The 14,988-nt window shown below is 37.9% G+C and overlaps 1 protein-coding gene and 1 long non-coding RNA gene across 2 annotated transcripts in view; both read left to right on the top strand.

Annotated features, from left to right (window-relative positions):
- Positions 1-14,988, top strand: part of LOC311300339 (uncharacterized protein) — a 171,029-nt gene that overhangs the window by 87,901 nt on the left and 68,140 nt on the right. The gene's annotated exons all lie outside the window — the stretch shown is intronic.
- Positions 5,564-9,539, top strand: LOC311300374. Its single transcript, XR_014629277.1, has 4 exons — positions 5,564-5,593; positions 7,831-7,893; positions 8,011-8,091; positions 9,417-9,539. It is a non-coding gene; the product is annotated as an uncharacterized lncRNA (long non-coding RNA).

Here is a 14,988-nt window from a genome sequence, read left to right as displayed (position 1 = left end):
ACTATCAATCTGATTGAAAAACCTAATGTTGTGTCTTCAAAAACAAAACGGGGACAGAGGAAGTTTTCTCCTGTATTTAGCCAGGCACAGGCAACCAAAAACGGGGACTGTTCCCTGAAACCGGGGCGTCTGGTCACCCTATGATATGTGATGTAGGCTATGATCGGTATTTTGCAAATCACACACTATAAATATGATAGAGAAGCAGAGACAGACAGTGGCAGTAAAGTCAGATATTTTAATAAGTTGAAGAAACAATATCACTCTCAGAAAAAAAGGTACAAAAGCTGTCGCTGTGGCGGTACCTTTTCAAAAGGTACACTTTTGTACCTAAAGAGTATTAGCAGAGGTGGGTAATCCAGGGGTCAAAGAGTAAAAGTCCTGCCATATGTTTATTCCACCCATAAACTCAGTCAGCTGATTTCACTAATTAGTTCTCTCTCCTGTCAGAATGAGCTAATCCAGGTGATTGGAACAAAATACTGAGGAGGACTTTTACTTTCTGAACCTGGACTTTACTCCTCTGCATACTGTAGCAATGTCACATGTCAGCCAAGAGCAAAGAAATAAACCACAATTGGACATTATCGCAGCCACAAAATCTTTAGTTAGCAGACACTTTGTTTTGACCTATAAAACACGAATGCAGAGACACATCTAGGATCAGAGTTATTAGCCTAGGTTATTATGTAGCCCAACGTAAAATGCAAATATGACTATAGTTGCCTGGCAAGTTTGCCACATAGATGGCGCTAGCAGCAACCCAATGCAACAGATAGCAATGTACCGTAACGTTACTCAAAACAAACGCGTTTGATCGCTAGCCAGGCAGCTAACGTTACCGCCGACAGTCATGGTTTGAACACATTTATTAACACTAACAAGAATAAGAAATAAACATAAAACAAAGACGTACTTACAATTGCATTAGCAGAAACGCCAGGTCAGCATCTGTTTTGCATGATTCACCTTCCTTTAGCTCTCGCCATTGCGTGAACACACGACCAGTGTTTATTCTTGAGCGGTCCCTCGCTCGGCCAACAGCTTTCCTCTTCTCCCTCACCTCCTCCGCGAGAACCGTCTCTTTTGTCTTGGGAACATGTGAAGAATGATCCATCGTCGCTTGTATTTTTAGTATTGAGGGGGGCGTGTGTGTTTATGTCGAATTGCCGTAAATCAGTTCATGTTTCTCGCTCTTTCTCGCTTCTCACAAGACTTCCTATTTCCAACTTACCGGGACGTTATGTTGCAAGGTTGGTCTTCCGCTTGGGAACGCTTGGGAACGCTGGGGGGAGCGGGGAAAGTCACCATTCTCACCAGAACAGATTATATGATTACTAAACGGATTTATTAAGTTGAAAAAGTTGCAGAGTTCCCCTTTAACGTTACTGTCGTAAATACCACTAACCCTAACCCAAATACCACTTTATTACTTTATAATAATACAGTAGCCTACAGCGTTTGATGGCTTATAACGTTTGTACATGATTGCAGCTAAATCACAAATAGCCTATAGCCTAGCATACTGTATGATTTCATTTGTGTTTTTGAGTGTAATGTAAACATTACAAAATGCCAGATAACATCAATAAAGTTACATGTACGTCACATTATTTCATAACATTGTCCGTTATGAAGTCGTTAGACATGATTATTGCAATTTATCAGAATAGTTTGGAAATTGTGTTCGTTTACACCATTTACAACGTGTAGGTTTATTTATGTCCTGATAATTATGTGAGATATTGACAACTTTTCTCATGATAATCGCTGGAATCAACTTTAACAGTGAAAGTCTGACCGAGTGGGACTCTTGTCCGGTTCAGATTCTCGAGACGGCCACCATTCAACCCGAAATAAGTCATATAACTATTCCAGTGACTCCGAAGCTGTTGAGTTAAGCTAAAAAAACTGCATAGTTACCCTTTAAAGCAGATTTACAGAGATAACAGGAAAATAATGCAACAAAGTTTGTTTCTAGAAGAAAAGAATGTCTAGTCCATCTTAAGTAAGTTCAGTGTTGATTGATTTCTGTTGTAAAAAAAAGTTATTAATTTAGTTAATTAATAAATATAGCCTCTAAATCGCCCAGCTCAGTTCTACAGAAGCGCACACTAGCATGATGTTACTCCTACTATTTCTGTCATAGAGAGATCTGTAAAAGTGTGAGAAATGCACTAGCATTGAGAAGAACACACAGCGATCGCTGAGATATTGAGTTCATTTACAGGACCAGAATCAGGATCAGGATCATCAACACAGAAAACACTGGAAGACCGGCTGGAGAAAAGCTCTGGATGGACAGTTGAACAAGCAGCGACAGATTTGGAAATAGTTAAACATTCAATTAAACATAGTCCATCTGTACCATTGGCAACAATTCAGCCACTCACACACACACACAAAAACACCTTTAATAACTCTTTTAATAGGTTTACAAATGAGGACGTCCCTAAAGGGAGGTTTTTGGAGATTTTGTCAGGGTTTAGTCACTTCTGGGTACAAATTTAATACCAAAATATACAAAAAATGCAAACACAAGTAATTTAACTTTCTGCTGTTCACACGTTCGGGCCCTGAGAGCATATATAGAGACAGACAGTCGGAGCTGATGTGTGTAGTGATGGTGAAATGGGCTTTCCCGCTCGACTGTATCGCACAATGGTTCATTACTCGAAGCTTGTCAACACGTTTCACACTATAAGGACATCTTGTGGTCAAAAGGTGGAAAAGCTGCCTTTCTGTCCCAGAAGACCCCATCCATTTTTCTTCAAGTAATAAATCACTTTGTGCTCTGTAAACCACAAAGCAATCAAATTAATCCTTATAATTCACGTGCTAGTGTTGATGTATCTTAGTTCTTATACAATGTATGAACAAACAACTGTATGAATGAATTTATTAATTTAATCTGCTTTGATCAACAAATGCAGCCTCATTCACATAAACTTTAGCCTCAGTCCAAATTCTATGAGTTCATAGGCAAGGCTCATGTAGGCATATATAATCAAAATAAAATAAAATGATTGTGGAATGGTGAAGTGCTTGTGAACTGGGGAGTTGAGATTTTATTTTGTTGGTAATTTAAGAAATTAAAGATTTTTATTAAGGAACAGGACTTGTTCAACAGTGTGAGGCTGTAGAGGATAATAATGGGTTTTCCGTCTTAACAGAGTGTTGTTAGATCAATGAGCATCAACCTCTAATTATTGTTTTATTCTAACTAAGTGTATGTGGGAAACCACATCATGATTATGCAAAGTTACCATTAGAAGAAGTTAAGTTTGTCATTTAATTTCTATTGTAATGGTCGTGACCTCTGGTTAGATATAATATACCTTAATTAAGTGTGTTCAGATCTATGGGGACTAAAACCTTAGTTTGATGGACACCTTTACGAACGACAGACACAATGGAGAAAGTCATTTTCTTCTTCTGTGTGTTTTCTTTTTGGATTATGCAAATCACAGGTATATCAATTATATTTCAAACATTCATGAAATTAACATATCAACCTCAAATAGCTATCAAGTTAAAAAGGATGGGTTTTTTATCAATGTCTCTCCAGATTTGTCAGTACGAGGATCTTCTGATCGGTTAAGAGTTCAGATTGGAGAGAACATCATTCTGAACTGCAGTGCATAATATAAGCTGAGTTTAGGATACAATTTAAATGTCATAATAGCACATACACCTTGATTAAATAACATGTCTTCAAAGTTAAATGTATTGTTGAGAGTTCTGATCAAATAAACAGCATTAAAACTAAGAAATAATAATAATAATACATGTTTGTGCATTTTCTGGCAGGAAACCTGATCATTACCAATGCTAAAACTCTTTCATAACTATGTTCAGTGATGTCCTTCATGCGTTTAGAACAACAAAACATGGTTTCACATGTTTCCTGATTGACTGCATCATGATGATATGCCTAGTTATAGCGAGAATTAAGCTGAATTAAATCAGTTCCTGATTTTCTTCAGCAAAGAATAGAAATCATGACATGTCCATTATGGCGCGTTACTGCAGCCTGTGTGTCACGCAGTGTTGCCAATGGGATTTTGTCGTAAATTTTTGCGATTTTTGCGACAAGGAGCTATTTTGGCCATGATTTTGGCTATGATTTTTTTTTTATTTTTGGCAATTAAACTCTGGCACTGATTGGCCACACCCGTGATCTCCAGACACGCCACTAGAGGGCAGCCCGCGGTGTTGCTGTTGCTGTTGTGCCGAATAAAGCAGTCAAAAACAGTGCAGTCATGTCTCCGGTTCCACCCGTTTATGTTTATGTAGCATATGTTATTATAGCATATTGATGCAGACATAACAATTATGATGATGGTTTTTATTATTGGGGTTATTAATACCATTATTAGATTATCACCAAATTTCTAAAGCCGGTTGTTTCTTTGAGAACTATTACATAAAGATTCAGATTATAGTTTGATGTTTCTTATTCTTATCCCTGTATGTTTTTGTGATTTATTAGCCTGAATCTGTGCCATAAACCAGCTCTTCTGTTTCTCTTCAGGTTCAGATGGTTGAATCTCCTGCTGTTTTGCTTTATCATATATAGTGGTCAGTATCATTTTTGTTCATAAATTCAGTAGGCTATATTACATCATCACACACCATGACTACTTCTCTATACAATTGATTGCGGAGAATATAGAGAAAGAGTAAATGTGTTTTTCAGTATTGATTCTTTGTACTGAATTAATTTTATTCTATCTGTGTTTGCAGAATCCCCAGCTGAAGGAAACAATCATATATCTGTGACGGAGAAAAAAGGAGGAAACGTCACCCTGTCGTGTGAATCTGAGGACAGAGACATTTCTCTTGTTTTATTCAACAAATGGTCAGAAAACATCTTTGCTTGTGAGAATGAAGAATGTGTGAGTGTAGATAAACGAGTGTTTAAAGAAGGATCATGTGACATCGTCATCGAGGATCTGAGATTCAGGGACGCTGGGAAATACACTTTAATAGTCTATTACAGTGATAATCAGACAGAGCTGGAGCCACAGACCAGGGAATATTATCTTCATATTCATGGTAAAGTCAAAACTGATCAAACCATCAGCGTGTGCTTTCATGATTTCCTGATAATGTTAACAGTTTAGTAAAATTACTGTTGTGTTTGCCCTGTGATCAGCAAAACCATTAAATGTAACAAATGAACAATTATCCAATATTCAGATTAGATGATTCCATTGTAGGATTTTCAGTGGCTGGTTTTTAAATTATTACATTTGGTTCCTTTAATCCTAAATGTGTTATTATGGCCTTGACTGATTGACACATTATAATAATCAATAATGTCTGTGTTCCTCCTCAGATGAGATCTCTGTGGAGGAAGGAGAGGATGTGAAGTTGGGTGTTCAGTTGACCATCGCTGGTAAAGTGGAGTATCAGAACAGAAGAAGCTCAGGCTGGACAGAGGTGTGGAGGAAAGCTCGCTTGGCTGATCCACTGATCGACAGAGACATGACTCTTATCATTAAAGAGTTTAAAGCCACTTACACGGGAACATACAGCGTTCTGGATCATGAAGGAGAAACCTTGATCACAGTCTCAGTCTCAGTCCCAGGTGAGAGAAGATCAGTGGATGAGGAGTAGGGTTGCAAAATTCTGGGAATTTTCAAAGATGGAAACTTTCCATGGGAATTAATGTGAATTTAAGGGAATTAACAGGAATTTATGGGAATAAAAGGGAAAAAACTGGGAATTTTTTAATTTGAAGGTTGGCTCTTCATAGGGAACTTAAAGGAGAACTCCGGTCAATTTTAACATTGAGCTAATTTTTTTGTACATTTGGAGTGCTGTCAGTACAGAGAACAACGACAAAAATCGGTGTTGCCAACACCGTGTTATCCTCTTTTTAAAATTTGCACCCTGTCGACTTCAATGGGGCAATGTTTAAACCTGCTTTTAGCCTCTTAACATCCTTGATGTGTCATTACAAGTGCACAGGTCATGTGAGTGATTCCTTCAGAGTGAACACGAGTGAATCTGACTGCAGTCGATGTGAAAGATATGAATAAAAGTGATGTTATAGATTGCCGAGTTCACGCGCATAGGTTTAGTACCTATGATCACGCGCGTGAACTCGGCAATCGACTACTTTGGACTTCAACCGAAAACAGGATGTAAACACAGGTATTTGCGCTGGCTTAAATAACATCATTTTATTCATATCTTTCACATCTACTGCAGTCAGATTCACTCGTGTTCACTCTGAAGGAATCACTCACATGACCTGTGCACTTGTAATGACACAACACCGATTTTTGTCGTTGTTCTCTGTATTGACAGCACTACAAATGAACAAAAAAATGAGCTCAATGTTAAAATTGACCGGAGTTCTCCTTTAAATATAGTTGAGGAAAGTATATTTTAGCATAATCTTGACTAAAACAAACAGATGCCATTAAAATACACTTGAATATCCATGCCATTCCTCAATCACATGCACATAGCACACTGCTTACTGCATGGCTATTGAGACCACACCCCCTACTGGCACTGTGCACTACTGAGACCACACCCCCTACTGGCACTGTGCACTACTGAGACCACACCCCCTACTGGCACTGTGCACTACTGAGACCACACCCCCTACTGGCACTGTGCACTATTGAGACCACACCCCCTACTGGCACTGTGCACTACTGAGACCACACCCCCTACTGGCACTGTGCACTACTGAGACCACACCCCCTACTGGCACTGTGCACTACTGAGACCACACCCCCTACTGGCACTGTGCACTACTGAGACCACACCCCCTACTGGCACTGTGCACTACTGAGACCACACCCCCTACTGGCACTGTGCACTATTGAGACCACACCCCCTACTGGCACTGTGCACTACTGAGACCACACCCCCTACTGGCACTGTGCACTACTGAGACCACACCCCCTACTGGCACTGTGCACTATTGAGACCACACCCCCTACTGGCACTGTGCACTACTGAGACCACACCCCCTACTGGCACTGTGTGTGCACTACTGAGACCACACCCCCTACTGGCACTGTGCATGCCTCCATCACACGTACAGAAGCCCAAAGCACAAGACTATTGAAGGCACACATTTGAGCCTGTGGACTAAACAAAGTGAAGTAAGTTTTGATGATATTATGGGGAAATATATTTATTAAATGTTTAAATTGCAAATATCACATACAAATGTATTCATCTAGTAGATAGCAAGCTGATAAGTTAGATGCTAAATAAGCTAGCATAACTTTATTTACCACATAAGTAGGGCTGGGCGCTATGACGGTATATATCTTTACTGCGGAAGAAAATGTCAACCGTAACAGATTTTTTTATTCCGTGTATACCGCAACATGTAAATAAGTAGGCGTGGTTAACTCACGTGCAGCGTGCGTGATACTGAGACACTGATATTTGTCAAAGAAACATGAAGAAAGACCAAGAGGATCCACAAAAGGAATTGCGTTTTCAAAATGAACGTGATATTTTCGGGGGGAAGGCGCAGAAGTCAACTAGAGCAGTGCAGCACACTGAAAGCTTAGAAAGCCTTTGCTCTTGCTCGCAACGGGGCTAACTTGACAACAAGTTCATATATCAATATTCTAACGAATAGAAAATAACCTTAAATAATGTATCTATCCATCTCTTATGTGTACAGTTACTTTTAGAGTGGACGTGCAAGCGGTTGCCGTGGTTATGAATATTTCCAAAATTCCCCAGCTTAACTTCCCATGGAAATTTACCGAAAATTTTTCGCCCCTTTGAGCTTATTTTTTTAAATCAGGATTTGAACAGAAAATTGATGCTGATTTTCCTCTACAGAATCTGGTACTGACACAACGGAAACACTGGATACAGATGATGACAAAACTGATGAACAACATAGTAAGTAAAACAGGAGGCATTGAGAGATTTACACAATCTTTAAGCAGTGAGTTTAATAGAATAAAAATAAATACATTTAAGAAGAAAAACTGTTCTCTTCCCTCCTTCCTCCTTCAGCTGTAGAGATCTGGGTTATTGTGTGTGTGTGTGGAGCTCTGCTGGTTCTGGTGGCTGGGATTACGGTCGTCGGTGTTTACGGTATGTACATGTCTGATGAGCGGCCTGGGAGAGCTCAGTGTAGAGTCACGGAGAGCCAAGTCCCTGGACATGGATGAGTTTATCAGACTATTCGGCAGCCAGCACAAAAACCACAGAATACAGCTGAGGCAGAGCAGAACACTTCATTTTTGTGTTGAAAATAAAGTAATGTAAAAAGTAAAGTAAATAAAATAATGTTAAATTACTAAATAATAGGGATGCACCGATACCACTTTTTCCAGACTGAATCCGAATCCGATACTTTCATTTTTGGTACTTGCCGATACCGTAACCGATACCTGTATTTTTAATTTTCAATTAATTTTTTAATTCATGCATTTGTAATTTTTAAATGTATTGGTAGAGAAACCAAAAGAATATAAATCATATTAGTTGTTTATTAATTTTAAACATAATTTGTTCATCAAATATATATTTAATGCACTGCATATTCATTACTGTATAAATTAAATATAGATGGATATTTTTGTAAAGTTGAAAAAGGTAGCCTATTTAGTCAAGAGCAGTGAGTAATTTATTTGTCCTTTGTTTGATTGATTAACATTAAAACACAGCAGGAGATTAATTAAACTGCTGCACCTTTAAGACCGAACGCACGGACCGCATTTGAATTATTCTGTCTACGTTCACTTGAGATATAACAGACTTTGTTTACTGGGATACTCGCCAAGAGTGGAAAGTGAATTCATCCGTACACGCGCAAGACGTGAGAGACTTCAGGGTCGCGCGCTGTCTGAGGCGATGGTTTTCGGGGCGCGCGCTTTGGATGTTTGAAGTTCATGTAACTTCTTGACCTGCAAATGTCCTGTAATAATGTAGGCAACCACTCGTTAAACATAAATAAGGTAACAGTTCATGTATACTTACATATACGATTTAGGTTTAATCCAAATAACACGTGCTGAGTGAACGATCAGCAATCAAGAGCATTCAACAGAAGTGCTCTCTCTCTCTCTCTCTCTCTCTGTGATTTTTTTATTTATTGGAACAGAACTATGTTGTCTAATCCATGCAAAATACAAAAATGTAATAACATCTATATTAGAGCACGTGGCATTGCACAACATTTTGGAAATCGTAATATTTTCTAAACCAGTATTTATTTTCAGTTGAATTTTCTGAACACTTCTGATTTATGAACTCCAGATAATTTCTCACTAGCTCTGCTGATGTTTTGAACACACTATAAAAATAATGGCAATCACTTAGCAATATGTTTTGTGACATAATATTACATTGTCATCTGTTGTGTGGATATGATTGTATGTATGTTTACAGGTTCTGTTACCTTTTGTCCTTGACAGTCACATCCTGATTTCCCACTGCAAACACAACCCTGAGAGGAAAACACAAGGAAAACACCATGACTGCATGAAAACATATATACATATGTATATTTACACTTTCCTCACGTATTTCATTGTTATATTTAGAAGACATAATCTATGTGCCTTTTAGTCATTATATGGTCTATTTAATATATATATCGCTCACTTCTAGAGCTAAAGCACTCTTTGGGCGCATGCGCACTAGTGCAGTTTTCCATATAATGGCAAATTTGTTCCTATTGTACTGTATTAATCATTGTAATTTAATATTCATTGTGGAGATTACTGTTACTATGTTTATTGTGACTACTGTTATTTGTTATTGTTATTTGTACTTATCTATTTTTCTTATATCTTTATTTATAGAAAACCACACACACTTGCAAAGTCAAATGTATTCAGTGTACTGAGTTATGGTGACAATAAATGGGTTATTCCCCAATACCTGATCATATCTGGTAAAAGTCTCTCACTGGACGCTCTGTAGTGGGTCTGTAATCAACCGGCTAAATCAGCTTCTACTAGCCAACATTTGTACAGTGACTGAGACTCATCCTCAAAGAAGTAAAACCAAAAGGTAATGAAGTTTTTGATATCTTGCTAACAGAGGATGGGTCTTCCAGGCAAACGTCACCCTGTCCTCAAGAGGTCTAAACTCTGGAGGCCGTGATAAATGCAAATACCCATTGTTAGCATGTTTCCATTTGAAAGAGGTTTCTGTCTCGCTCTGAGTATTAGCCTAGTAATAAGCCTACCCTACATATTTTAAAATTGTATGATATATTGCTGCCACAATAACAGCCTTGCTTTCTTCTCTTTCCCATTTTTGTTCGCTGAGGTGGAGCTGTGATGAAATATTGTTCTTGTAAATACTTTCCAGCGTTCAGTAATAAAAGTGTACATTGTACGTACGGTGCTCAGCAGTGATCAAAAAGGATTTCAAAACTGTGGATTTTGAATGTCTTCTTGTTTGCCAGCTGATGTACATTTGGATAATATATTTAAAAAGGAAACAACAATCAGTGTAATGACAATGTTATTCTTTGCATGAAAACACTTGAATTAGCCTGTTGCACTGGGTGAATTAACTTCAGAATTATATTCGTATAGACGGTCAACAGTGATAAGATAAGAGTGGTCCAGACCAAGAAGGTGTACTTCAGTAAACACGTATTAACGATAAGGTACAGCTTAAGGTAGGCTATAACTTAAGAACGACATAGCGTTAAGAAGGTTTCGGGAAACGCAGCCCAGGATAGTAAACGGACTGAAATTCAGGCGGAGCAAAGGAGCACACTGATTGAAGTATTAGAGATCCGACTAAATAGTAATTTCCACCAGCGGCTGAAGTCAACAGGTTAGATGTTTTCAGACACCAGTTCACCCTGTTGACACCATATGAGGAGATGCTGATTCTGGAAGTACAAAATCACTGTTTTTCACTTTAAAAAAACAGTCCCACGGACCCAGCCCCAAACCCAATCTCTTAAAAATGAATAAAGGCTGGTTTCTAAAGTACTTCCTGCCTCTATGTATTAATGCTCATGGGTAGCCTAAATGGGTTCCATTCAGACCTTAACATTTAGTCTTTTACTGTTATATGTCAACAAGATTCAACAAGACATTTTCACCTGGCTATACCCAATGTTTAGATCTGTTGTAGTATTTATGCAAATTAGCACATCTGTAATTAGATTATGCACGGCACCAATCTGAATCGTTGAGGCGGGCTTTACAAGATGACGATCGCTCTGATTGGTTTTAGGGTTTTAGGTCTATCCAATTGCGCCCAGAGGCATTTGAGCGACGTCCGTTGGTGACGCCCCTTTGGAAATGAGTTATTAAAGAAGCTTTATTATCACTGTAGCCTGGTTAAAACCAGACCATTCTCAGTAGTAACTGAGTTATAGTCTGGTTTTAACCAGGCTACAGTGATAATGCAGTCGTTGATAGAACTGCATAATTTTTTTTATTCTTATTAATTTTGTACAATGATCATCCATACTAGCTAAGATAACAGCTGTGGTTATCCAAGCTGAACAGTGGTAACGTTAGAAAAGTAAAAACTGAACTGGACTGAACATGTCCAACAGAACTACTACTCCGACTCTCAGTTGGTGTGGAGTCTCTGCTTTCCTCGTAGAGCGGTAGCAGTGAGCTTTCACTGAGATCTCATTTGTGGCCCTGCTTTTACCTGACACTTTCAGACAAAATTACAAACACATTGAATGTCAAACATTTATACTAACGTGATTAGCTTGCTGCTGGACGGATCGTAAAAAATAATAGCAGTTCAGTTCAGGCGGTTCAGCTGAATTTACCTTCATAATTGCAGAGATAAGAAGACACATAAAACTTGAAACCTTTCTCAGGTTTGCTCTGTGGCGTTGTACTGCACATCCTTACAATTCTTCGCACATCATTTATTGTAAATTTGGGCAACTCCAGCAAACACCTAGCCTGGGTTTCCCCATACTGCCTTGAGCAGCGCGATTTTATTCACGCTGCAAGGTAGTCTGGCTACCATGGGCTAATTTTTCCCCTGAAATAGGGAACCAATCACAGAACGGGGAGGGAGCAGCAAGACGATGACGAAGTATATGCGACACACCGAAGCAGTTTGTTTATCTATGGATCCAACATGACAGACGTAAAAAAATATTCTTCATGTATCGGCCTTTTGACAGCTTCGGCTGAAGTTGTCCTTGTGTTAATTGTCGTGTAATAACTTCTGTATGACCTAGCAATAAACATTTTTGTAAGTGTCTATAATGTGATAGTCTAAACTGATTTTATTTCGGGTGCGGGTTGGGTGTCGGTTCTATTTTAAGCGGGTCGGTGCAGATTTTTATTAGTGCTGCTGTTGGAAAACGGCTCGGGTGCGGATTTACAAAATCGGACCCGTGCAGGACTCTCTGGTGTACACATAAATCTCTGACCCATCGTCGTCTTCTTCGTTGAATATCTGTCGCTCTACTTACGTCATCTGGTATAATTTGAAACGATTGGCTATAAGCTACGTAAAAGGCGCATTTGATAGACATTTGTAGCGCCCAATAAACGGCTCTGGGCATTCGTAAACCACGCCTCAAATACGAGAAAATGAACATGTAGTATCCAGACCATGTCTCAAAGAGAAAGTGGTCTGACGTTAGCCAGGCTAGCAAACACCGAGTAAAATTCGACGACTCTGCTGTAATCGCATTTTCCTCTGCTTTAAACCTCTCCAGTCGGAAACGGGAGAGCAGCCTTGCATCAAACGCGGAAGTACGTGTGCATAGAGCCCAATGGGCGCTGGGTGCAAGATAGGGCCCTTAGGGTGGGTTGCACCAATAAGGACTCAATTAAGCAGTTTAACGATAATTTGTTGACCGGGGTTTTATTTTAAATCAAGTTGTGTTGCACCACTTAATTTTAAACACAGAATAACACATTGGGTATTACAATTCTAACCTGTGATTAATATGGAAGTAAAATAATGCCAAATGTTTTTGAAATAAAAAAGCCTGTTGAATTGCACTACTTGAAAAAAACATGCATTGCATTAACCATGCTTGCATTTTTATGGGCTGAAATTCAACATGGTTGTATATTTAAGCTGTGAATATTTCAATTCAAAACATTTTCATTATTACAAATTCAATAATCCATATTCACCTTTCATATTTCACTTCCAAAATATTCAAACTGTTTAAAAATACAACCTATAATATTCAACAGGCAATTTTCGGTCCATTTTATTTCGCTTCGCAAATTCAGTGGCTCAAATTCGACAATAAATTCAACATTGACGTCCAGGAACTGCAGGAAAAGCAGTAGATTGCCGAGCATACTCTCCATCTGCTGTTAGTCTCCTCACCAGCAGGGGGTGCAAAAGCGCGTGTTGTTGAAGACCAGCAACAGTTAAGAACAAGCCATTCATTCATAAAACTGATTTGTAGGCTACACAGGGACCATGAAGACACTGAATTAAACATAAAAACCGCCCTCATAATAATCACAAATACACTTACATTTCTATAAATCAGTTTTATGAAACACATGCTTGCACCCCCTGCTGGTGAGGTTGACTAACAGCAGATGAAGAGTTTGCTCGGTAATCTACTGCTTTTCCTGCAGTTCCTGGACGTCAATGTTGAATTTACTGTCGAATTTGAGCCACTGAATTTGTGGAAGAGAATTTGCGAAGCGAAATAAAATGGACCGAAAATTGCCTGTTGAATATTATAGGTTGTATTTTTAAACAGTTTGAATATTTTGGAAGTGAAATATGAAAGGTGAATATGGATTATTGAATTTGTATTAATGAAAATGTGTTTGAAATGTTTTGAATTGAAATATTCACAGCTTAACCCTCTGATGGTCTTCGGTCACTTCTGACCGAATAATTTTCTGTTTTGAATTTTTAAAAATCACAGCTTCATCGGAAGGTTATGATACTTGGTGACTTTTCTGGGATTAGGTATGTGAATACAAAAAAAAATTGAGGTCATGATCCGAGCATGCTAAGTGGCCGTAAAAAAAATAGTCCCTTTTGTGGTCTTCGGTCAAAAATGACCGACCCATAGGAAATGAATGGGAAATTTACAAAAACGCAAAAATTCTCTGAACTTTTGACTGTACAATCTACAAATCGGCCACGATTCTAAAAAAAAGTACACCGCAGTAAAGGGGTGACACTCTACAACATCAAGAGTGCAAAAAATTCACACCCACCCACACACACACACATACAAACACACTTTTATACACATACACACCAATAAATTCAGACTACAAAAATCTGTTTTGAATTTTTAAAAATCACGGCTTCATCGGAATATTACGAAACTTGGTGACTTTTCTGGCATTAGGTATGTGAACATACAAAAAAATTGAGTTCATGATCCGAGCATGCTAAGTGGTCGTAAAAAAATTAGTCATGATTTTGGTCTTCGGTCAAAATTACCCCCATAGGAAATGAATGGGAAATTGACAAAAACACAAAAATTCTCTACAAATCAGCCACGATGCAGAAAAAAAGTGCTCAGCAATGAAGGGGTGAAGCTCTAAAACATCAAGAGTGAAAAACATAACATAATTAATAATTATAATTAATATATGTATATATAATTAATATAATAATTATTAAAATTATTAAAATAATAATTAATAAAGTGTTATAAACCTTGGCAAAAAGTATTATTTGAGAATTTCTAAAAAAATACATTCAATCCACATCTTAAAAGTAAGTAATTTGGTCTAAAAACAACTAGAATTCATCTCCATTTAGAGCTATACAGGCATCTAGTGGTAAACCCATGCAATAACATGTTTTATTTAATTTTATGTTTAATAAATTGATTAATTTTTTTTTTTTTTTTTTTTTTCTGAAAGCCTAGTCTCTATTTTACCCGAAAATACTGCATAGAATTAAAAAAAAAAAAAAAAAAAAAATCATTATTTTCAATGGCAAAAAATGGACTATAAATATTGCATAAATATTAATAAGTTCAATCAAATTGTCTCAAAATTCTAAATTAAAAAGAATAAATATTATAGAACAAAA

The sequence above is a fragment of the Rutilus rutilus genome (assembly GCF_951802725.1).
Source record: "Rutilus rutilus genome assembly, chromosome: 11".
Lineage (NCBI taxonomy): Eukaryota > Metazoa > Chordata > Actinopteri > Cypriniformes > Leuciscidae > Rutilus > Rutilus rutilus.
The sequence above is the reverse complement of the archived record's forward strand: the minus strand, read 5'-3'. Positions and strand labels throughout refer to the sequence as shown.